Raw genomic sequence first — 26,129 nt, forward strand, 5'->3', positions numbered from 1 at the left:
TAGAAGCCTGATCCCAGCAGTGAATAACCGTTGTCACACCCTAAGCACCAGGTATTATGGGGTCAATGACTTAGGTTTTACAATGCTGGTGTAGACACGGTAAAACTTGCGTTGCAGGGGTTTTTCACTGTAGCCTTAAGGCCGTAAAATGAAAGGTCAAATCCATTGCTCCCTGGTGCGTGGACCAGGCATGGGGGTCCCCTTTGTCTGCCCTCCTCTGTACAGCTGTCGGCTGGGTGAGAACCAGTTCATGTCAAAGCCCCAACACGCCCCTACCCGTTCAGGATGTTAAACAAAGAAAGGAAATAAGGAAGTTAAACAGAGAAGCAGAGTCAAGAGTGATGTTTTCTGAGTGGAAGTGTTGTGAGATCTCAGGGACCTGAGTGACCTCTCCTGGCCTTTGCTTTTCTCTGCTTTAAAATGAATGAGTCAACTGGGTGATCTCTGCGGCCAGTTCCAGCCCTAAAACCGCAGCCCTCACCCTGCAGTCGGTGCCTCTCCCCTCGTTGAGCTCCAGAGTCCCTGGGGCTCTTATCACCACTTCCTAATCTCTGGGTCCATTTTTGCTGCTGATTTTCCCAGGGGCAAACCTCTCTGGATTAAAAAAAAAAACCTTTCAAAGCCTCTACTTTTGAACGGGGTTGTGCGACTGGTGACTACAAAGAAAGTAACCAGGGTAAGCAGAGGTGAGAAAGGTTCATTTCCGCAATAGAGGACAGAAAAATAAACAGAGTTTAAGAAGCATTAAAGCAAAAACAGAGGTTAATAATATGAAGACAAATAGTCTTTCTCTCTCTCTTAATATGTATTCAACTATTTTCTCATAGCTAGAACTCTCCTTTCTCTTACTGTTAATTTTAAATTCTCACTTCATACTTTGCTCCATTCTTCACCTGCGTGAAGAAATTCTCCCCACAGTCAGAGGAGGTAGGAGCTGTTCCAGCTCCATGTTACACTGAGAGAACTGAGGCTCTGGGACATTAAGTCACAGGCCCAGGGTGATGCGGAGACCAAGTGGCAGAGTTTGGACCCAAATGCAGGAAAGGCTGGGTCCTGAGCCAAGTGCTAAGTCCCCCAGTGTGGTACATCCCCCAAATTTCTTTTTCTAAAATTGTCATTTGGAATGAGTTTAGGAAGCCTTTGCGTGTGGCAGTTAGTCACTCAGTCGTATCCAACTCTTTGAGATTCCATGGACTGTAGCCCACCAGCCTCCTCTGTGCATGGGATTTCCCAGACAAAAATACTGCCGTGGGCTGCCATTTCCTTCTCCAGGGCATCTTCCCGACCCAGGGATCGAACCCGTGTCTCCTGCATTGGCAAGGGGGTTCTTTCCCACTCAGTCACCAGGGAAGCCCTGGTGAAGTTTGCCCTGCTACTTACAGTGGCCCGTCCAGGTTGTTGCAGACTCCCTCGGGCAGAGGAGGGGCACCTGACTTTGAATCCCCACAGGCAGTCATTGGAAGAGCATCTATTTTCCCCACCGCCAAGATGAATGACACCAAGACAGGCCCCTGAATGACACCAGGGCCTTCGTGTTCACAATCAGATCCGAGTACCACTCCAGATCCATTCCAAAAGCCATGCGACCTTGGAAAAGACACCCGAGCTTGCCAGGCCTTAGTCTACCTGGAAATGAAGGAAAGATTCCTTTCTGAAGGGGAAGAAAGAATCTGTGACTATCCTCAGATCTCTCAGATCTTCCTGGAGATATGCTGATTTGCAGCCCAGGTCCTTCACATGTACAGAACAAACTCTGTAGAAAAGTGAGACATGCAGTCAGGACCCAGAAGATGGAGCTGGGACTTGTGTTCCCTACATCGAAGGCTTCTCTTGACCTGAAGTTGCTATATTTACACGCCACGTATTTGTATGTGGGTTTTGTTCTTGCTTTTGTGCCTTTGCTTCACCTCCCACAAGTTAGAATATTGTGAAAAACACAGTTGACTGATTATCCTAGAATTCAAAAAAGCCTTTGTTTTCATAGAGAGCGGTTGCCATATCCTACACGTTGGTATCTAGCCTGCTTACATTACTGCTTCACGTCTCATCATCTCACACAATTTCGCTTTTCCTTGTTTGAGCTAGAAACGACCCTACGACTCCTGGGAAAACCTCCTCTTCCCCCCTTGCTGTTTTCTCCTCCACCTTTCCAGAAACAAATAGTTCAGAACAGGGGGAATAATTAGGTATCCCTTACTTACTTTGAATCATATCCACTAGCATTTCCCAACGTGTCATTAATTTTCACTTTTTTGGTAAGACTTGGTAAATTGCAGATTGAGAGTTCAGGGAGGCAAATTAGAGCTACTTGGCTCTGAACTTTGGCAAAGGAAATGACAGTGCTGGTGTACCCACCAGGGATAAATTTGTCCTTCCTAATTTATTTCCTGACAGGTTCAAAAGGTAATCTCAGAATATGTAAAGTTTCATCTCTTCTGGGTACTTGCAATGAATCTCAATTTCTTCTCAATACCCAGTACACAGGTTCCAGTTCAATTTAGTTGTCAAATCACGGCAAGATTGATAACCCTTTAGAAGAGTAATCATCTTACCCAACTAACTCAATGGATTTCCCTCAGTGAGAATTTTGACTCTTGTAACTAATCCATGGTCCTAGGAATCATGAGACCCAAAAGAAACTTAAGAGATGTTCTAGGTCATCTTCACATTTAGGTTAAACCGAGTTCAAAAAAACCAGAACCTTGAGATCTTTACTTAAAACAGCCAAAGATTCATTAGTAAAGAAATGCTTGTTTGGGGGGGCTTCCCAGGTGGCTCAGTAGGTACAGAATCTGCCTGCAATGCAGGAGATGCTGGCAGAAAGAGGTTCCATCTCCAGGTAGGGAAGATCCACTGGAGAAGGAAATGGTAACACACTCCAGTATTCTTGCCTGGAGAACCCCATGGACAGTGGAGCCTGGTGGGCTACAGCCCAGGGGGTCACAGAGAGTCAGATATGGCTGAAGCGATTGAGCACAGACAGCACTTATTTCAGTAGACCAATACACAAAATCATTCACTTCTATTTGTCCGAGGGAAAGAAGAAAAGAAAAGGTTTTGACAATCAAGTGTTTAATATAATTTAAACCTAAATGAAATTTGTGCAACTGAACTGAACTGACTGAAATGAAATTTGTACTTTAACTCACTAACAATCTTTTACAGAGTCATGAATTTAACACCTTAAAAAAATGGCTGAAATAAAGTGTGGGCATTTCTAAAATAAGTGTACTGCTGGCATAGACAAGCAGTGGCATTCAGAGCAACTAATTCAAACTGCCAGGAATATATTAAAATAACTCTGCACATTAACAAAGAAAACTCTAAAATTAATTTATATATTGTATTACTCAGGAATCTTATTTGCAAGCAATACACTCTGTGGCTGATTTAATCAGAAAATGAATGAATTGAAGTGATATCAGCTGCTCACAGTGTTGAGTTGATAGGAAGGTTAGAAATTGGTCAGGAAGAGGCGATACTAGCCACATCCCAACCAGGGCCAGCAATGTATCCCAAGACTTACCCAAAGAAGACTCTGCTTCTGATGTCCTTGGAAACCAAACCCGTAGTTTAAACAACGTCCATCAGTGGCCCCAGATTCCAGGCGTTACTACGTACTTGCTGCCTGTGAGTGTCCCAGAAATACATATTTCCTCCTCTGCTGCTTTCATGGGAATACGTGGGACTGGACGAGTCCCTGTTCTGACTCCTTCTCATTCCTAGCTCCCAACCTATGTATATAGGTGGATCAACTGACTGATCAACTTTACATCAAGTGGCTACAAGGGAGGCCACGAAAGGAGACTTCTACCCTTTTGCACCTGTGTTACATGAATGAACCAGGCTCACCAAGACCCATGGGCGGGGGTGGGTGACAGTCAGGATGGAACAAGTGATGCTGCAGTAACCAACAACCCCCAAATCTTAGCAGCTCTAACATAAAGTGTTTCTGTTTCTTTTTCCTCTCAGTCATAGTTAACGTATCTGTAACTAATTAGCTGGAAGCTCTGCTCTGTGTCACTTTTTTTTTCCCTCAAAATTTAAGCATGTTTATTGCAAATTAAAAACTGTAACTTTTTAAATTCCTCAAAAAATATGTGTAAAACAAATATACCTGACTGAGCAGTTAGGATAAAGTTGAACACTGAGAACTGTATACATAGCACATTTCCTGTTGATGGAATCACATCACTGTATTATACTATACTGTGTTTCTATGTTACGACACTCTACCATTCACTTTTCGGTTAAAGGATAATTGCTTTACAGCATTGGGTTGGCTTCTCTCATGTGACGTGTGCAGGCCTCTTACGGTCACTAAGGACAAGGGCTGACAGTGCCGCCTCTGCATGCAGCTGCAGGTCTCCATGGCGAGGGAAGCGCCTGGTGAAACACTCAGTGCCCCTGAAAACGTCTGCCTGGAAGCAACACACGTCCTTTCTGCTTGTCTTTCGGTGGCCAAAGCCAGCTATGTGGTCACATACAAGTTCAAGAGGAAGGGGGTTTGCAGGAACACAAAGATACTTGCTGGACAGCACTCATGAATAGTATAATGGCAGGTTCCCAAATATATGAAGGGGACTCAGACATCAGACAATCCAAACCTGACACACAGCTATTCTACGTTAATGATGGTTCACATTTATTGGGCAGCTCCCTTGTTCCAATCACAGTTGCTATTAAAATTGCCGTATATACCTTATCTCATTGAATGGATTCTAGGACCTCGCTTTTAGCCTTATCCTCATTTATTAATCTGGAGAAGGAAATGGCAACCCACTCCAGTACTCTTGCCTGGAGAATCCCATGGAGGGAGGAGCCTAGTAGGCTACAATCCATGGGGTCGCAAAGAGTCGGACACGACTGAGCGACTTCACTTTCACTTTCTCATTTATTAATAAGGCAAAAAGGAAGCTACAAAGGTTATGTGACTTGTACAGGGTCATACACTAGGGAATGAAGAGCTGAGACTTCAACGTACAATTATCAAGAACTATAAGCTAAAGACCAAAAGCTACCAGAGTCTTTTCCTGCACAGGCCACAGCCACAGCAAGTGTAGACCAAGGGCGGCTGAGGGCTCGCGTGGGAAGCAAGGCTGACCTTCAGCTTCCGCCCCCTCAGCTCCCCTCCTTTCCGCTTCCTGCTCTCACAGTCCGTGCATTGACCTTCAGTCTCCTTCTGGAGACCTCGGCTGTGAACTGTGCAGGGAAAGAAACCTGAGCCACGGCCAGAAGCTCTGGGTCCTTATCGCCAGACGGGACTGTAAGCAACACCCAGCCACTCTGAGTCTCAGTCTTCTCAGCTGTAAAATGGTAATAACTTCAAATTATAGGATTATGGTAGAAGTAGAATCTTACCGAAAGGTACTTAAAAAAAACACTGTACATGTAAAATACTATTACTAGAAAAATGATCTAGTCAAGAATGTCTGCTACAGTAAGATGCATCTGGGAAAATGCAAAAAGCTTCAAAATCCAAAAGGATGCACCGCTGAAGAAATTCCTAATCAAAAGGGAAATACTGGGAGGCGAGTGTGGGGGGAGTAATCTTTTCCAAACTTTTCTTGAAATGACACCAGATAGACTAGCATCTACTCACAAGTTTTGCCTTGCTCTCTCAACATACCCTCATCAGTGAGAACTGACTAAGCTGTCTGTCTCCTCCCTAAGTAAACCTATTTCTTTAAGCCTGGCCCCCCTAAGACTCTCTAATACATTTCGGGAAGCACTGACACCTCAAATCATGTTAAGCCTTATTCACTTAGGTGATAATGAATGATAATTAAATGTGCCTCCCAGAGAATACATTGTAGAATGCTCAAAATGATTCTGTTCATTTGGGGGATGTCACTGGTGAAATTAGGATTTCTAAATTCTTTCACTTTTACTGGGGTAAGTGGATAGGAGAGGTCACTGTGGAATAAGTTTCCCTCTATTCAGCACAGCTGGAAAGCAGGAGCAGATAACAGGAGAAAATGTCAGTGCCAACTAAAAGTCTCCACTAAAACGTTTCCATTTACAATTTGTCATGTGATTGCTGTGACCTGAAGTCACTTCTTTCAGGCTTTTCCATTAAGATATTTTTCATTGTTTCGATTAGTGTAGAACCAATTGCTTATAAGCATTCCATCCACAGCCTGTCTAAATTCACGATATAATGCTGTTTTTTCAAAGCCTGTTTTGTGCAAGGCAAACCCACAGGTAGCAGATGGACACTTTCTGGTGCTAAGAGAGCTGTGTATTTATTATAAAACAGAATTCTGTTGCTTAAGAAACAGCTCATTTTATGCTTCCTTTACAATAAAAAAGGCACCCATTTTCTGTTACATACCCCCAAATTATCTTAGTTGGCATAAATAATAGAGAAACAAGGAGAAACCAAAATGGGAAAAGTCTATAGTTTTCAGTTGTTGGATAAATTACCCACTTTTGTTTCTTTGGCAGCTCTCTCTTTTAAGGCAGCATTAATTTCCTGAGACATGGAATAACTTTCAGGACTGCGTCATGTCTGACAGATTTTACTCATATCTTAAGCAAAACACATTGAGGAAGGTAAAATTCGCTCCATCTTGCAAATCAAATATAAGTGGCTATTTAGTCCTGATATTAAATTGTATTTGACTTCTCTGCCCCACAGGCTTGGATCAATATCAAATGGCCGTAACTGATTCTTCTGTGGTTTCATCCAGAACTTCTGATCTTCCAAGAACAAAACTTTGATTCTGTTTTACAGAATGCTGGGGCCTATTCTAGCCTCAGTTATTTACAGATACTTCTGTCAAATTGTCCGTAAAGTGAAGGTATTGTTCACTTCTGATTGATGAATTCTGATATCGAGAAGCTGATGGGGAGGGATTATTTTTTGAATGAGTTCCTGCAGAACTTCACATACATATCTTCAAAGGTGAAGCATAAAACCCACCATTCCTGTCCTCGTGTTCATGCAGGATTGCAAAAGCACAACCCAATTTTCCAAGAACATAGAAGCAACAGCATGAGGATGAGCGAGATGGCAAGTGTGAGTCCAAGAGCGTTTCTTGTCTGTCCCTGTAGGTCGCCACAGTTACGCCTCTGTGCAAGCGTCCATCTCCCCTGCGGCCTTCCTGGCTATTCCTTTCTCCAGTTGTCACTCTCCCTCCCCGACTCCTCTGCAACGTCCTCTGTAACTAATCAAACTTTTGAATGGGAACACTGCATTTCTCACTTTGTATTTATGTTTCTGCCTCTTGGAAAGTGAAGACTGATTTCTATTTCTCTCTAAGAAAGTAAAGAAAAAGTAGTTTCACTTTTAAATTTTAAAGTACTTCTTTCCCAGAGGCCTTTACTTCAAAAGAAAAAGAGGAAAAGAAGCTCCTCCCCTTACTGAAAGCCTCCCCAGGAGAGATACAATCAAGCACATTTAGTTCCTTACGGGAGAGAAAGATCCGGCAGTCATCAGGCACCCCTTGCTGGGAAAATCTGGAACATGAGGGCCATTTCCACATATTTGGTTAATTAAAAAGTTAGAGCTTTATTTTACTGACTCTGTAGAACGATTTCTTTTCTTTTTCTGCATTTTGAACATATGCTCTTGTACTGAATTTTTATAATGCAATGCTTTAGAAAAAGCATGAATATAAAACTTCTTTTAAACATCTCCAACTCTAAACCCTAAATGCCATTTCCTTCTGTGAAGCAAGACTGTAAAACTGTGTGATTTGGGTATTACAGGGCCTACTGTTACTGCAGAAGACAATATAAGTCAACTCTCATTAAAGTGGTATGTGTTCCATATTATGACTTTTGATTATGAACACTGACTCCAACCATGACTCATCATTCCCGTGAGCTTTAAGACAAGAAGGTAAGAAATCTAAAGGGAAAAATTTCATAATCAGTATTTGAGCAATAGCAGATTTGGGTTCTACTAAGATTGGAGAAAGCCCTAAAGTCTTCTCTGCACCCCCCTTATGAAAGATAATGTGCTTTGTGTCCAAGGCAGTTTCAGTATGGGATTCCTGTTACTTGGAGCCAACAGCATCTAAGTGTATAATATAGTGGTCTTAATTAAAAAGCAACAGAGTCCACCTCTGGATCACCTAACCAGAAGAAAAGATATTAGACAGATCCTTGATGGATCACAGGACCGATCAGATTCAGATCTAGAAACCAACATCAACCTGGGCAGTTATAGAGGGACATGGCTGCGAAACCCATCAGAGTATCACCAGGGTTATAGTCTCAGTTAAATGTCTCACTCCTCATTCTTATGTTCTTTATTCAAGATTTAATACCTTGTTGGCCATGCTTAGATCACTTCCACTCTTGGGATCTGTAGACAGCAGGAAGGATGGAAGGATTAGCTCCCTTCATTTTCATACTCAGAAATGAGCAGTCTTACTCCCGGAAGATGTAAGACAGATAAATCCCCAAAGGAATTGGAATATTAAGAGACAGGAGGACGGACTCTGGGCAAATTACAATGACAAATAATTTGGCCAAACAGCATGGGCTTTGAAGTTTAGATAGACTCCATTTATTAAGAGTGTGACCTTGAGCGAATTACTTCCTTCCTTCAAATTTCAGTTCTTAAGTCTATAAAATGACCATGATTATGATGATGAAAATAACCTTTGCTTTGTAGAGTTCTTCCAAAGATCAAATAAAATAATGCACCACAATCTTAGTATCATGGAAACCACAACAGAGGAGCTGTGGACAAGCAGCACCAGCAGCAGCATGGTTCTTGGTATTTCCAGAAGAAATGGGAGCTCTCTGTGGTAACAACCTCTTTCCTAATTGTAATATTGGTCTTTGAAAACTCCTAACTTCAATAGCAACATTCTGGAGGATGCTGTGGGCAGAATGCCAGTCAGGAACCCTCTAAGAGCTTTCATTCTAATATCAGGTCTAAGAAAAAGAAATCCCCTTGTGCTTGGGAGTCAGGGTGATATATCTGAATATTTCCCTACCTAAGTGAAGGAAATTCTTTCCTTAAGGAAAGGCCAAGGTGCTATCGAGGCGGCTGCGTAACAATGCCTTATATTTCAGATTCCCTCATCATCTCAATGAATTCCAGCCCTCCAGAGTGGTTCCTCATTCCTTGACAAGAGAGCTGAGACCCTCAAGCTGTGACAGTTTCGGTCACCATCATCAGTTTTCTCCATCAATCCCTCCACCATTTCGCCCCACAAAGGCCCTGTGGGCAGGACCTCTGGGCCTTCACTGGCACTTCAAAGTGCTCAGTAGCTGGGGAAAGTGCCCCTCAGAAGGCCCTGGCACCAACGCTGGGTTTCTAATGGAGCACAATCTACTAAGGCGTTAAAGCTAATGGCTTAGGGGTGCTTTGGTTATGAATAAAACCCATCAACCTTTGCTATACATCAGGACCTTGTTAAAGAGAATATATATAGTATAACTAAGTCACTTTGCTGTACAGCACAGGTTGACACAACAATACTTCAATTTAAACAAGGTAGAACAATAAAAATTAATGCATTGGTTTAAAACAAAAGAAAAAAAAAGCATTAACCATTTGTCAACTATAGGGAAATGCCTGTTTTTAGCCTCAAAACAGCATGGTAGTTCAAAGTCTCTATTTTACAGTAGGAGACCTGAATTCTGATTTAGTTCCATCCCTCTCACTAAGTTAAACAGAACTGCTAACTTTCCAACAAAATTCTGTGCTTTGTCTTCGTATAAGGGGCTGGGGAGGCCCATCCAGGGAGTACAGTCCCAGGCCCTCTTGGGCCTGCACTGGGCCATCTGACCGGATCTTGCCAATGCGTGAAAGGCAGCAAGCACCAGACTGACGGTGCCCAGAAGAAAACTGTCTTCCTCATACTGAAGCACAGCACGTGTCTCAGGACTTAGGCCAGCATAGATTCTTCTGTCTCAGACCAGAAGGAACTCACCAAGAGGCAGAGAGAAAGGTAAGGAAAGGTCTGTTCGTATGGGACAGTGGTGAGGCTTACAAGCAGGCAGGCAAGATGGTGCTGCTCCAAGAACTGAGTGGGCTACAGTTTTATCATCAAGTGAAAACTGGGCAAAGGGGAGAAGACCACCTTCTTCCTCAGTCTTGAGCAGATGTTTTGCTTCCATCATCAGCTCCTCCTCCACGTCAGGTGGGGGATTTGCCTTGTCCCTGCATGGTCAAGCCAGGACTGTCATGGAGCAATGGAAATGAGCAAAAAGTGGCAACGTATACTAAAACAGAGTCAGTCATCTCAGGTTTCAGTATAACGTCAACCTTTTTCTTACATTTTTGTTATCGTGCAGACAAGCGTGTCCATTAACTTACTGAACTCACTGGGCAGGATGTGGGTCTCATCCCACCAGCTGTATTGTCTTGGGGCATATCTCATGCTTCTGCTGCATGGTTTTGTTGCTAAGCAAGCTTGCTTGGCTTTGTGGTTCAGCAAATTTGCTTTCTTGAGTGATCATTAACTCAAGGGGCTTCCTCTACTTTTTTCTTTACTTATGATCCCCTTAGTGGGACTATTTTTTAAATCATCTTTTAAATTTTTAATTAACTATTTTTTTAATAGTTAAAATCAATTTTTTCATTTTTAATTTTTTAATTAACTATTTGTTTAATTTAATCACCTACTTTGTCCCTTTACTCTGTCCCTATCAATACTGTCTTCCCCATCAGCACTGACTAGAGAGGAAGGGGGGTGGTCCTAGGAGGTGGTAGGGCCATGAAATAACAGGAACCTGAATCATTACATAGAGTAATGCTTTCTTCCAATCACAAATATCTATACTGAGCTACATTTAAGCCACTATACACTTTGGGAGTTATTTCTTATAGCTTCCTACTCTAGCCTAACTGAGACATAAGTGCTTTATAAGCATTTGTTGAATATATGAATTTTTCCCCTAGTTTATTTTTTTATGCATGGTTCTTGTACTTTTGTGACAGGGCTATAATTGAGGGTGTTATAAAAGTATGCTCGTACAATACATACTTTTCTATATTATACTGCTTTCCTTTTTATACTTACAGTGCTTTTTCCATGTTTATATTTTCTTGTAACCAGAATTAAATGATCATCAAAATTTCTGAGTGGATATTCCATAACTTAATAACTTATTTATCAGACTTCCCTGGAGGTCCAGTGGTAAAGAATCCACCTGCCAATGCAGGAGACATGGGTTTAATCTCTGGTCCAAGAAGATTCCACGCGATGTGGAGCAACTAAGCTCATGAGCCACAACTCCTGAAGCCTGTGTGCCCAGAGCCCACGTTCTGCAACTAAAGAAGCCGCCACAATGAGAAGCCCGCACACCACACTAGCGAGCAGCCCCACTCACTGCAGCTGGAGGAAGTCCTCAAGCAGCCAGGGGGCCCAGCACGGCCCAAAACAAGTAAACACAAATTTTTCTAAATAACATTTATCAGTGGAAATTTGCATTTTTGTACATCTTTCACTCTTATAATTCAATCCTGTAATGAATAATTTCATAATGGAAAATGCATCTGAACACTGTGGGCTTCCCTGATAGCTCAGTCGGCAAAGAATCCACCTGCAATGCAGGAGATCCCCGTTGGATCTGAACATTATATATTCCCAAGTAATATTTAGATGGCTGTGCTTCTTTTAACATACAATCTTGTTTTGCTCAATGTCTATGAAAATGTTTAACGTAGTCACCTTTCAAATCATGAAACTTAGTTTTCTTTCAAGACAAATAACAGTTAGACTAAGCCTTCATATGCTTTCTCTCCTCTCTTCTGAAGGATGCAACAGAAGCACTCACATCTGCTAAGGTGTTTGGAGCACTTATGTTTAAGGTCTGGATTGTTAATGTCTTCAGAAGACAGACAGCAGCTGGATCCTCCTTGAGGTTCCAGCCATAACCAACTCATTAAGCCTTAAGGGATTGATCCTGACATTATCAGATTTAATAGCAGGGTTAATCTTTTATTCTTCAACTTTAACAAAAAATTATGTCATGATAATTCATTTTTGAAAACTACTACCACTTCAGCAAAAGCTGTCAGCCAAGTACTGGGATTCATCATGCTGCAAGAAACATATTACGCTCATGCAAGTTGTTAGGGCTCCCCAGATGACACTAGTGGGAGACATAAGAGATGTGGGTTTGATCCCTGGGTTGGGAAGATCCCCTGGAGGAGGGCATGGCAACCACTCCAGTATTCTGGCCTGGAAAATTCCAAGGACAGAGGAGTCTGGCAGGCTAGACTCCATAGGGTCGTGAAGAGTCAAACACGACTGGAGCAACTTACATGCACACAAGTTGCTGATAAACTAAGCAAAGTCTCTTCCATAATATTTTAGAACTGTGTTTCTTCTGCCTTAGAACCTTAAATTTAGATATTTATTGATAAAAAGGGGAAACAGTTGAAAGAATTATGCAGAACTTTTGGATCTCACACCCCTCATACTCAAGGTCCTTGAGACAAGCTTCCAAGATTTGCTGTAAAAACACACCAGTTTCTCATGATCTAGCAAAATTGAAAAATTGAAGTGGAAGAAGAAAATGGATTCTGAAAATAGAATTAGGAAGATAGTCCTGAGAGGACTGGCTATACGTCCTCAACTTCCTGTCTTAGAAGAACAGAAAATATGTCTCTTCTACCTCTATTCATTGGAACAGAAAACAACAGAAGACTCGGAACCATACTGGGGAGAAAAAACTTGTATCCTAATTTTTCTTCTCCTTGGCTTTGAATTTGTAGCTCCTGCTTGCTTGCTGGAAATTCTCTTAGCAACTTTGCAACCATGACTAGTGTGTTTTGGATATACTAGAAAGTGGATTTATTGTCATCCTTGAGCAATTTGTTTCCTTTATGTCTCTTCTGTCTTTTCTCCTCCATCCTAAGTTTCTCCAAGTGAGAACAAAAAACAGCTCTCCCTGCTGATTCAGAATGTGGAGGCAGGGGTCTTTCAAGTGAATGGCTATACCAACCAGATTGCACTCCAGTGTAGTCCTGGCAGGTGTACACACTGGCATTAATCACGGACCTTGTTCAGTTCAGTCGCTCAGTCATGTCTGACTCTTTGCGACCCTGGGGACTGCAGCATGCCAAGCTTCCCTGTCCATCACCAATTCCCAGAGCTTGACCATACTGAGTCTGAATGTTAAGAATGACTCTCAGCTCTAGGGACAACTTTGCTCAATGCAGACAATCTCCCTTCATCAGTCCACAAACCATGCAAGAGCTTACTTGACCATTAAGCAAAACATTCAGAAAACTAAGATCATAGCATCCGGTCCCATCACTTCATGGGAAATAGATGGGGAAACAGTGGAAACAGTGGCTGACTTTATTTTCCTGGGCTCCAAAATCACTGTGGATGGTGACTGCAGCCATGAAATTAAAAGACGCTTACTCCTTGGAAGGAAAGTTATGACCAACTTAGCGTATTAAAAAACAGAGACATTACTTTGCCAACAAAGGTCCGTCTAGTCAAGGCTATGGTTTTTCCAGTAGTCATGTATGGATCCGAGAGTTGGACTATGAAGAAAGCTGAGCACCAAAGAATTGATGCTTTTGAACTGTGGTGTTGAAGACTCTTGAGAGTCCCTTGGACTGCAAGGAGATCCAACCAGTCCATCCTAAAGGAGATTAGTCCTGGGTATTCATTGGTGGGACTGATGTTGAAGCTGAAATTCCAATACTTTGGCTACCTGATGCGGAGAGCTGACTCATTTGAAAAGACCCTGATGCTGGAAAGATTGAGGGCAGGAGGAGAAGGAGACTACAGAGAACGAGGTGGTTGGATGACATCACCGACACAATGGACATGGGTTTGGGTGAACTTCGGGAGTTGGTGATGGACAGGGAGGCCTAGTGTGCTGTGGTTCATGGGGTTGCAAAGAGTTGGACACAACTGAGCGACTGAACTGAACTGAAGCAAAACTGTACCGAGAGGCTCTGCCACAGACATTTCAAACTCTTGAGGCTTTCTGGGCTCACCAGATGGACCATGAAAGATTAACATGAGAACTGTAAGCCCACTTATTAAATTTTTGATGAACACTTCGTGATGTTATGGCCATTTTTTTTTTCATCTTATCTAATTTGCAGCATCAGAAACTTCCCAATGTTACAACAAGCTTAATCCATAACTGTGGAGAATCCAGCAGATTGAAGTGGACATCATCCGACCCCTGAAAAAAGGTACTAAGATGACTCACTTGTTTTGTATTTTGTTTCCAACTAGTGAAGCAGTTTAAGCATAGAACTTCAAACTATTTTATTGATGAAATCAGAGAATGAGACATCTGTGCACACTTTTCTTTCCCCCAAAATGTTAATTCCAAGATGAGAGGCTCTCAATCTGATGGTGTCTCAAAGTCTCTAATAATATTTACTTACAAACACTGCACATTAATTAAACCAAAGCAAATCGTAGACTTATTTCCTCTTTTCTGTATATGTCACTGGCAATCTTCCTCCTCCTTACTTAACTCATTCTCTGAAGAATTTTTGTAAGTCATAGAAGAGGTAGCAACTAGTTAATTGGGAAACTGAAATAAGAAGAGGACTCATTTAAAAATCAGTCATATGGTAAATGGATAAAGAAGATGTAGTACATATATACTCAGCCATTAATACGGATGAAATAATGTTATTTGCAGCAATGTGGATTATGGAGATTATCAAACTAAGTGAATTAAGTCAGACAAAGACAAATATCATGTGTTATTACTTATATGTGGAATATTTTTTTTAAAAGACACAAATGAACTTATTTACAAAACAGATCCAGACTCATAGAGAATGAATTAATGGTTACCAGGGGAGAAGGACAGGGGGAAGGATAAATTAGGAGCTTGGGATGGAGATGTACATATTGCTATATTTAAAATAGATAACCAACAAGGACCTAGCATAAAAAAACAAACAAAAATTATCAGTCACCTGGGAAGTTCTTGGTGAGCTGATAACTTATAAGTTGATCCTTCATGATGAGAAGGAGGCAGCCATGTGTCTGGAATATTCAGCGGCCAATTCTATGGCATGAGCTTGGGCTGTTGAACACCCAGGAAGAGGGCCTCGGAATGAGACTAGAGAGGGGAGGGTCAGGGGAGTTCAGTGGTGGTCTGGGCCATGCAGGACATGACTGGGGCTCAGCTTCTGTTCTGAATGCAGTTGCCAGGTCACCTGGAGCATTTTAAGTGGGAGAGGGATGTGATCCATTTGACATTTTAAAAGATCACGGCTGAGTAAAGAATCTACTGTGGAGAGACAAGAACAGTCCCAGAGAAGCCAGTCAGGAGGCTACTGCAGTAGCTGAGGAGAGGACTAATGGTGACTTGTAGTAAGGTGATGGCTGTGGAAGTGGAGAGAAGTCGGTGGATTTCATATATGCTTTGGAGACAGAAGGAAAAAGAACTGTTTAGGATTGAATCGTGAGTGTGAAAGAAAGTGAGTGATAAGGAATCACTTCTAGGCTTTTGGCTGTAGAATGCAAGCAGTTGGCGGAATTCTAACCAAGACAAGGGATGAGAGGAGAAGAGACATTCTGTCAAGAGTTCTGACTTACGCTAATTTTCAAGGGCTTATTTGTAAATAAGGGCAGGCCATGAACCTGGAACTCAAGATGGGTGTCGGGCCAGATGTAGAGAGCATATAAATTCAAAGCCATGAGCTTTGATGAGACCACCTCAGAGGAGAGACAAAGAAGAAGAGAGAAACTATAACTTGCAGTGGAGTCTTCTACAGGAAGAGAATGAAAGGAGACAGACAGAAAAGGAAGGTGAATATGGGAGCCAGAGGAGCAAGGTGCAAGAATAACCAAGTGTGCGATGTCACGGAAGCCACGGGAGCAAGGTGCATCAGGAAGACAGGTGGACACAACTGGGCCCAAATCCACTGAAAGGCTACAAAAGATCAGGACAGCAAGTGACCACTGGGTCTGGCAATATGGAGGTCACCCATGACCTACACAAAAGCAGCTTCAGAGGACTGGTCTATTGAAGTCAGCTGAGGAGGTGGGGTAGGTGGGGGGCGGTGAGGGAAAAAACACATGATGCTGATATTAACTCAGTAGATTTTTCTGTGGAAGAGAACCCAGAAAGGCAGTAGTAGGTTGGGGGTGGGGATGGTGATCTGCAGGGGTCTCTGAGGCTGCTATTGTGTGCATATCTAGAGGAAGAATTCAATAGAGCAGGAATCATTCATTAGGAATGGATAGGAGGGTGTAGCAGAGGAAGTGACTATTTCAGAATGGAAGAGAGATGGATGAATCCAGACCCCAGTGAACTTTCAACCAGAGATGCAGATCTTCTGTAGCAGAAGGAAGAGAACTCAAGACCACAACGTCAGAGGTGTCAGACCACAGGCACTCAGAGGCACTCAGCCTCTGCTACCAGGGCTCAGAGACCCCAGGGCTGGAACTCAGAGGCTCTGCTCAGTTCCAAACAGGACTTGACTTCTCCTGCCCTATTTCTAATCCCTGTCATCCTTTTCTTCCCCAAATTTCTACACCTTCCCCACTCCAATTCTTCATCACTTTACAAAGTGTAATTCAACACACTCTTCTTCAAGAAGCTCTTTCAGCCTATGTGAATGTCCCCTTTGTCTGAATTCTAATAGTTCTATGCTGCCTGCATTTGGCATTTCACTACTCTACTATTTTGATCTCTAGACATTTCTTACCTTAGGTCTTATTTGCATGATGGGATCAAAAGTCCATAAGACAGTAAAGAAGTTTTTAATATCTGGTCTTTCATAGAGCCTGCATGTTAGGAAGGATACTGTTCCATCTCAGAAACTACCTGAGTGCTGGTGGATTGTTGCACAGGTAGAGCAGAAGAGACCAGAACAGTCTTTCCAGTGAATATCCATCATTACTACACAGTTAACCCCAAACTCTAATTAACTTAGGGTGAATTAAGTTCTGCTGGGGCATATGGTATAAGCAATAGGGTGCCAAAAGCATTGCCACCACAGCTCTTTGAATATGTCAGGCCAAGGTCAATTGTGCCAGAACCCCTGAGATGAGACTCCTTAAAATCAAAGCTCATGGTATTTCCCACATTTATTAGGAAAGATTATAATACCTATCATTGAAGGGTATGATTATTAAATTACCATTTGCAATAGGATATATTACTCTTATTCAACCCATATAATAGATAGAATAAACTAGTATAACCTGCCCACAACTCACAGTGACATATTTTTATTGATGGGCTCTGTGCTGAGCAAAAAAGAAATGTGAATATATGTCATTGTCATTTCAATGAAGGAAATACAATTTATTTTCTCAGGATCTTCAACTCTATTGCTATTAAATTATGAAAGTTCTCTTAAATCATTTGTATCTTCATGAGGTTGGGATATGCTGAAACTATAGCTCATACATTCTTTTCCATTCCCTGCATTAGCTCTAAACTACCCTTCATGACCAGCTATTTCTAGCTGGATTTAAAGCACATCAATTTCACCTACATCTATAAAGTCTAGTGATGATTTGCTGTGGGAAATCAGTTGTGTACTGATTTGGTGATGGCTTCAGGCTTCCTTGGCTAGCAGTCATCTCAATAAGAACAGAGTGCTCAGAAAAGATGGATGGGGTTGATTTTCATCAGCCAGCTCCAAATCCATTTTCCAAAACACATATACACACAAAAATAACAGTGCGAAATAAAGTTGGCTTATCAATGAATTAACAGCTGGGTTATATTTTGTCAATTACAAAGTAAAGTGCCTGCCAGAATTCTAATCCCTGATCACCAAATGCTCCTTGAATTCTTAAAATTCTTCATGCTGGGACTTCCCTGGTGGTCCAGCAGCTAAGACTCCATGCTCCTAACACAGGGGGCCCAGATTCAATCTCTGGTCAGGGAGTTAGACCCAACATCCAGCAACTAAATATCCTGCAACTAAAAAAAAAAAAGCACAGCCAAATAAATAAATAAGTTTTTAAAAACTGTTCATGCTTAAATATAAACTCTCCAAGCAAAGTTGCAGACCAATACACACTAGATGCTTTTGGCCCATCTACAGGATGGGTTGGGACAAGAAAATAGTAGGAAGGGCTGGCAAGGGGGTACAGAGTGATAGGGCAGTAATTCAGAAGTCATTAACTCTAGTACAGAAAAACAAAGGTTATCACCCAGAACATTCTGTAGAACATAAAGGTAAGAGGGGAAATGTGATTGTTCCTTGTAGTCATTCACGTTTTAATAAATGATTTTCATTACTGAGGGGTGTTACTTCAGGTGAATGAAATACAATAGTCTTTTAAAAACCTTCTGAAGAAGGTTTATTTAATGCTCTTGAAATTGTCTCAGTTGAAAATGTGTTCTTGGTCGTCTTAAATTGATCTTGATCTTTCCCTTTGCTTTCCTCCAAAGCCCTAACCACATTCAGGCCCTCTCAAATCAGCTGGGGAGAAGTCAGAATTTCTTCTTCAAGGACATTCTCCTCCACAGAAGACATGATGAAATTGTGTGCCATTTGGAGTTCACAACTAATTATTCTGCTCTCTGAAAATTCACTGGAGCTGTCTGAAGAGTCTATCTAGGAAAGAAATGTTCCCTCTCTTTGCCTTCTTTTAGATGTGAACATGAGAAAGGTTACTTTCAATGTGTTTGGAAGCAGTCATTTCACCAAAGGTGCAAGAGCACATTCCTAGCTCAGTTTAGGGCCATTGTGTCTTCTGTCTGCTCTCAACACACAGGTTCCAAGTAACATTGGAAATCTTGACAGATAGAAAAGGACCATTCTTTCCCACGGCGAGCAAAGCTGTTTCTCAACTTTCCCAATGCTGTTCCTTGGCTTGGTGTACCATTTCTGCATGGGCTTTAGTTGATCTACCCCACTGAGGTCAGATTTCCTGGGAATCCTCTCCAGACCCCCTCATGCAGAGTTAATGACACTGTCTTTGGGGCCACTGATGGATTTGAAACTGCCCTTACCATCCACAGGACCATTCTTACCTTGCTGCCCTTGAGAGAATAGCGATCCTTCTTGATCTGTCTTCATGTTCTCATTGCACACAGAAGGTGTCTAATAAAAGCCTGATGAACGAATGATTTTCTGACCTGTTACTCATGAGCTTTGTGATCCTGGGTGAGTTGTGTAGTCTCCTGATGTCTCGGTTTCCTCAAATGTGACTAAGAACATAGATTTTCTAGATTGCAGACAGGAGTAAAAAATTAAGTGCTTATCAGCATGCTTGGCCCATAGAAGAAGTTTGTGCAGGTGATGCTGATTCCCTACCCCCAAACCATCCCTCCTGCTAAAAAAAATCTGGATGTTACACCAGTGTGTTTAGAGAAGGGGTGCCCATCCTTTACACCCAGAGAGGGAAGTCTTTTCAACAATAGGTTTAGGAGGGGGCTGAAGACACAGTTAACAAAACTCTGGGGGTTTCTTGGCTTTTCCTCTTCAATAAAAGAGTGTCAAGAGGAAAAAGAGTATCCCCTCTTGTCTTCCACGCACACTGTATTATGAGCTGTGGCTTTCATGTACACAGAGCTTGTACAATGAGGGGAAAGCCAAGAGGGTTACAGAGAAGCTAACTCAAGGAACATGAAGTCTCTGAGTTGTTGTATTGAATTGGCCAAAAAGTTCATTCTGGTTTTCCATAACGTCTTAGGTAAAAATCTGAATGTTCCTCTTAGCCAGCCCGATATTAACAAACCCTGAAACCACTTTCTGTAGACATTTTAGAATGTGAGCCAATAAAATATCTTCATTGTTAAGCCACTGTACTTGACTATTCTGTTACTTGAAAGGGAAAAATTCCTAAATAACAGGATGCTAAGCAAATGCTAGTTATTTAGTAGTGGTATAGCAGTAACAGTAGTACTGATATTAACCATTTCAGTTAGTACTAGTGTTCTCTGAACTATCTGTTTTCATAAGGAAGCAAACTCTAGCTAGAAAGCATCTCATACTTTCCCTGGTGTTATTTACAAAATAGGAATTCCATAAGCCAAGACTGTTTGGTCTATTAAGAAGAATAAAACCTTGCCATTTGCAGCAACATGGATGGACTTAGAGATTGTCATACTAAGTGAAATAAATCAGAAAAACAAATACCATAGATATCATTTATATGTGGAATCTACAATAGGATACAAATGAACTTATTTACAAAACAGAAAGAAATTAACATACATAGAAAACAAACATGATTACTCAGGGGAAGGGGGGGGGGATAAATCAGGAGTTTAGGATTAACAATACAGACTACTATATATAAAATAAATAAACAAGAAGAACCTACGGTATAGAGAAGAAGTAAAAAGAACTATAATCCAGCAGCTGCCAGAATGAAAATTGCATCACAGAAGTTAATCAAAATGAAAATGCAGACGGTTACGCCCCAGATGAAGGAACAAGATAAAACCCCGTAAAAACAACCAAACGAAGTGGAGATAGGCAACCTTCCAGAAAAAGGATCCAGAATAACGATAGTGAACATGATCCAGGATCTCGGAAAAAGAATGGAGAAGATGCAAGAAATGTTTACCAAAGACCTAGAAGAACTAAAGAACAAATGAACAGAGATGAGCAATACACTGGAAGGAATCAACAGCAGAATCACTGAGGCAGAAGAACAGATAAGAGACCTGGAAGACAAAATTGTAGAAATCACTGCTGCAAAACAGAATATAGAAAAAAGAATGAAAAAAAAGAAAATGAAGACAGCTTGAGGGACCTCTAGGACGTTAAATGCACCAACATTTGCATTATAGGGGTCTTAGTAAAAGAAAGAAAGAAAGGATCTGAGAAAATATTTGAAGATATAATAGCTGAAAAATTCCCTAATGTAAGAAATAGTCAACCAAATCCAGGAAGGGCAGAGAGTCTCAGGAAGGATAAGCCTAAGGAGGAACACACTGAGACACATAGCAATCAAAAAGACAAACATTAAAGACAAAGATAAAATATTAAAAGTAACAGGAAAAATGACAAAGAACATACAAGGGAACTCCCATAACGTTATTAGCTGATTTCTCAACAGAAACTGTACAAGCCAGAAGGGAATCCCAGGATACATTTAACGTGATGAAAGGGAAGAAACTACAACCAAGAATACTCTACCCAGCAAGACTCTGGTTCAGATTTGATGGAGAAATCAAAAGCTTTCCAGACCAGCAAAAGTTAACAGAATTCAGCACCTCCAAACCAGCTTCACAACAAATGCTAAAGGAACTTCTCTAGACAGGAAACATAAGAGAAAGAAAAACCTACAAAAAAGAGACCCAAAACAATTAAGAAAATGGCAATAGGATCATATACATTGATATTTACCTTAAATGTAAATGGATTAAATGCACCAAACAAAAGACATAGACTGGCTGGGTGGATGAAAACATGTGCACGGATCTACTTCTACTTACCACACTACTCTACTTAACCCTCCAAATTGCATGCAATTATTTTATATTGTTGGATTAATCACATTTCCATTATGCCTTGCAATTGCAATTATCTTTTATTTTTTGTCTAGCTATTGATTGTGAGAACTGGTAAACATATTTTACTATTGTGATTATGTAACTGATATTCATTTAATATCAGTGTATCATGATTGGTCAACAGAAAATAACAGAATTTTATATAACTAAAACTTCTATTTAATAGAAAAACCTGTAATCACTTTTTAAAATCCAGATGCACATTAGAATTATCTTGAAATTTTTTAAAAAATACCAATGTCCAGGTATTGCTTTTTTCTCCAAAGCTCCAAATGTGATTCTAATAAGCAGCCATGTTTAAAAGCAACTGGACATTATGATCTTTTATCTAGCTTGTTTCACTTTTCTATTTCATATTCAGTGCTCCCATTTCATTTAGCTTATGTTTTCTAATTTCTCTTTTTTTTGGTTTTCTTTCTCAAGCATTAATCAAGCATAGTAGAAAAGGTGTTTTGTATACACACATGTATATTATGTATGTATAACATGTATATATGCATGTATAATTATACATTTTAGAAAACATAAAGTTTTGCCTAGCTAAAAAATTTATGACAGTTTGGCCCCAATTGTTTGACTATGAATAGAATGCTAGGTTTTCATATAGTTCCATTTATTCTGACATCTAATATTACTGCTAAAAGTCTAGAAAGGTTATTAATCTTCAGTTCAGTTCAGTTCAGTCGCTCAGTCGTGTCCGACTCTTTGCGACCCCATGAATTGCAGCATACCAGGCCTCCCTGTCCATCACCATCTCCCGGAGTTCACTCAGACTCATGTCCACCGAATCAGTGATGCCATCCAGCCATCTCATCCTGGGTCGTCCCCTTCTCCTCCTGCCCCCAGTCCCTCCCAACATCAGGGTCTTTTTCAATGAGTCAACTCTTCACATGAAGTGGCCAAAGTACTGGAGTTTCAGCTTTAACATCAGTCTTTCCAATGAACACCCAGTACTGATCTCCTTTAGAATGGACTGGCTGGATCTCCTTGTAGTCCAAGGGACTCTCAAGAGTCTTCTCCAACACCACAGTTCAAAATTATCAATTCTTCGGCGCTCAGCTTTCTTCACAGTCCAACTCTCACATCCATACATGACTACTGGAAAAATCATCTTAGTGATTTAAAAAAAATTTTTTTGAATGAGACTTGAAACTTCTAATCCAATTCTGAGAATATAAATGCTACGTTGTTTAAAAAAAAAACAGGAAATTAATATATGCTACATTATTATTATTATTTTTAATTTATTTATTTTAATTGGAGGTTAATTACTTTACAATATTGTATTGGTTTTGCCATACATCAACATGTATCCACCACAGGTATACACGTGTTCCCCATCCTGAACCCCTCTCCTTCCTCCCTCCCCATACCATCCCTCTGGGTCATCCCAGTGCACCAGCCCCAAACATCCAGTATCATGCCTTGAACCTGGGCTGGTGACTTGTTTCATATATGATATTATACATGTTTCAATGCCATTCTCCCAAATCATCCCACTCTCTCCCTCTCCCACAGAGTCCAAAAGACTGTTCTATACATCTGTGTCTCTTTTGCTGTCTCGCATACAGGGTTATCATTACCATCTTTCTAAATTCTATATATATGCGTTAGTATACTGTATTGGTGTTTTTCTTTCTGGCTTACTTTACTCTGTATAGTAGGTTCCAGTTCCATCCACCTCATTAGAACTGACTCAAATGTATTCTTTTTAATGGCTGAGTAACACTCCATTGTGTGTATGTACCACAGCTTTCTTATTCATTCATCTGCTGATGGACATCTAGGTTGTTTCCATGTCCTGACTATTACAAACAGTGCTGCAATGAACATTAGGGTACACGTGTCTCTTTCAATTCTGGTTTCCTCGGTGTGTATGCCTGGCAGTGGGACTGCTGGGTCATAAGGCAGTTCTATTTCCAGTTTTTTAAGGAATCTCCACACTGTTCTCCATAGTGGCTGTACTAGTTTGCATTCCCACCAACAGTCGAAGAGGGTTCCCTTTTCTCCACACCCTCTCCAGCATTTATTGCTTGTAGACTTTTGGATCACAGCCATTCTGACTGGTGTGAAATGGTACTTCATTGTGGTTTTGATTTGCATTTCTCTGATAATGAGTCATGTTGAACATCTTTTCATGTGTTTGATAGCCATCTGTATATCTTCTTTGGAGAAATGTCTATTTAGTTCTTTGGCCCATTTTTTGGTTGGGTCGTTTATTTTTCTGGAATTGAGCTGCATAAGTTGCTTGTATATTTTTGAGGTTAGTTGTTTGTCAGTTGCTTCATTTGCTATTGTTTTCTCCCATTCTGAAGGCTGTCTTTTCACCTTGCTTATATTTTCCTTTGTTGTGCAGAAGCTTTTAAGTTTAATTAGGTCCCATTTGTTTATTTTTGTTTTTATTTCCAGTATTCTGGGAGGTGGGTCATAGAGGATCCTGCTGTGATATATGTCGGAGAGTGTTTTGCCTATGTTCTCTTCTAGGAGTTTTATAGTTTCTGGTCTTACATTTAGATCTTTAATCCATTTTGAGTTTATTTTTGTGTATGGTGTTAGAAAGTGTTTTAGTTTCATTCTTTTACAAGTGGTTGACCAGTTTTCCCAGCACCACTTGTTAAAGAGATTGTCTTTTCTCCATTGTATATTCTTGCCTCCTTTGTCAAAGATAAGGTGTCCATAGGTGTGTGGATTTATCTCTGGGCTTTCTATTTTGTTCCATTGATCTATATTTCTGTCTTTGTGCCAGTACCATACTATCTTGATGACTGTGGCTTTGTAGTAGAGCCTGAAGTCAGGCAGGTTGATTCCTCCAGTTCCATTCTTCTTTCTAGAGATGGCTTTGGCTATTTGAGGTTTTTTGTATTTCCATACAAATTGTGAAATTATTTGTTCTAGCTCTGTGAAAAACACCATTGGTAGCGTGATAGGGATTGCACTGAATCTGTAGATTGCTTTGGGTAGTATACTCATTTTCACTATATTGATTCTTCCGATCCATGAACATGGTATATTTCTCCATTTATTAGTGTCCTCTTTGATTTCTTTCACCAGTGTTTTATAGTTTTCTATATATAGGTCTTTAGTTTCTTTAGGTAGATATATTCCTAAGCATTTTATTCTTTTCATTGCAATGGTGAATGGAATTGTTTCCTTAGTTTCTCTTTCTATTTTCTCATTATTAGTGTATAGGAATGCAAGGGATTTCTGTGTGTTGATTTTATATCCTGCAACTTTACTATATTCATTGATTAGCTCTAGTAATTTTCTGGTGGAATCTTTGGGGTTTTCTATGTAGAGGATCATGTCATCTGCAAACAGTGAGAGTTTTACTTCTTCTTTACCAATTTGAATTCCTTTTATTTCTTTTTCTGCTCTGATTGCTGTGGCCAAAACTTCCAAAACTATGTTGAATAGTAATGGTGAAAGTGGGCACACTTGTCTTGTTCCTGACTTTAGGGGAAATGCTTTCAGTTTTTCACCATTGAGGATAATGTTTGCTGTGGGTTTGTCATATATAGCTTTTATTATGTTGAGGTATGTTCCCTCTATTCCTGCTTTCTGGAGAGTTTTTATCATAAATGGATGTTGAATATTGTCAAAGGCTTTCTCTGCATCTATTGAGATAATCATATGGGTTTTTTTTTTTAATTTGTTAATGTGGTGTATTACATTGATTGATTTGCGGATATTGAAGAATCCTTGCATCCCTGGGATAAAGCCCACTTGGTCATGGTGTATGATCTTTTTAATGTGTTGTTGGATTCTGATTGCTAGAATTTTGTTAAGGATTTTTGCATCTATGTTCATCAGTGATACTGGCCTGTAGTTTTCTTTTTTGTGACATCTTTGTCAGGTTTTGGTATTATGGTGATGGTGGCTTCATAGAATGAGTTTGGCAATTTACCTTCCTCTGTAATTTTCTGGAAGAGTTTGAGTAGGATAGGTGTCAGCTCTTCTCGAAATTTTTGGTAGAATTCAGCTGTGAAGCTGTCTGGACCTGGGCTTTTGTTTGCTGGAAGATTTCTGATTACAGTTTCAATTTCTGTGCTTGTGATGGGTCTGTTAAGATTTTCTATTTCTTCCTGGTTCAGTTTGGAAAGTTGTACTTTTCTAAGAATTTGTCCATTTCTTCCACGTTGTCCATTTTATTGGCATATAATTGCTGATAGTAGTCTCTTATGATCCTTTGTATTTCTGTGTTGTCTGTTGTGATCTCTCCATTTTCATTTCTAATTTTATTGATTTCATTTTTCTCCCTTTGTTTCTTGATGAGCCTGGCTAATGGTTTGTCAATTATATTTATCCTTTCAAAGAACCAGCTTTTGGCTTTGTTGACTTTTGCTATGGTCTCTTTTGTTTCTTTTGAATTTATTTCTGCCCTAATTTTTAAGATTTTTTTCCTTCTACTAGCCCTGACGTTCTTCATTTCTTCCTTTTCTAGTTGCTTTAGGTATAGAGTTAGGTTGTTTATTTGACTTTTTTCTTGTTTCTTGAGGTATGCCTGTATTGCTATGAACTTTCCCCTTAGCACTGCTTTTACAGTACTTAAGTACAGATTTTGTTTAAGTTTCACAAAATCTTATGCTAGTGTCCATTATCTGTTCTCATACCTTATTCAGGATTGGACATTGTATTTAGCTGCACTGAGCAGCTTCAGGTACATGAGAATTTTGTTCAGGTACATGAACAAATTCCAATAAATTATTTTTTCATTTTTATTCTGTTATAAG

Source organism: Ovis canadensis, chromosome 26, assembly GCF_042477335.2.
Source record: "Ovis canadensis isolate MfBH-ARS-UI-01 breed Bighorn chromosome 26, ARS-UI_OviCan_v2, whole genome shotgun sequence".
Lineage (NCBI taxonomy): Eukaryota > Metazoa > Chordata > Mammalia > Artiodactyla > Bovidae > Ovis > Ovis canadensis.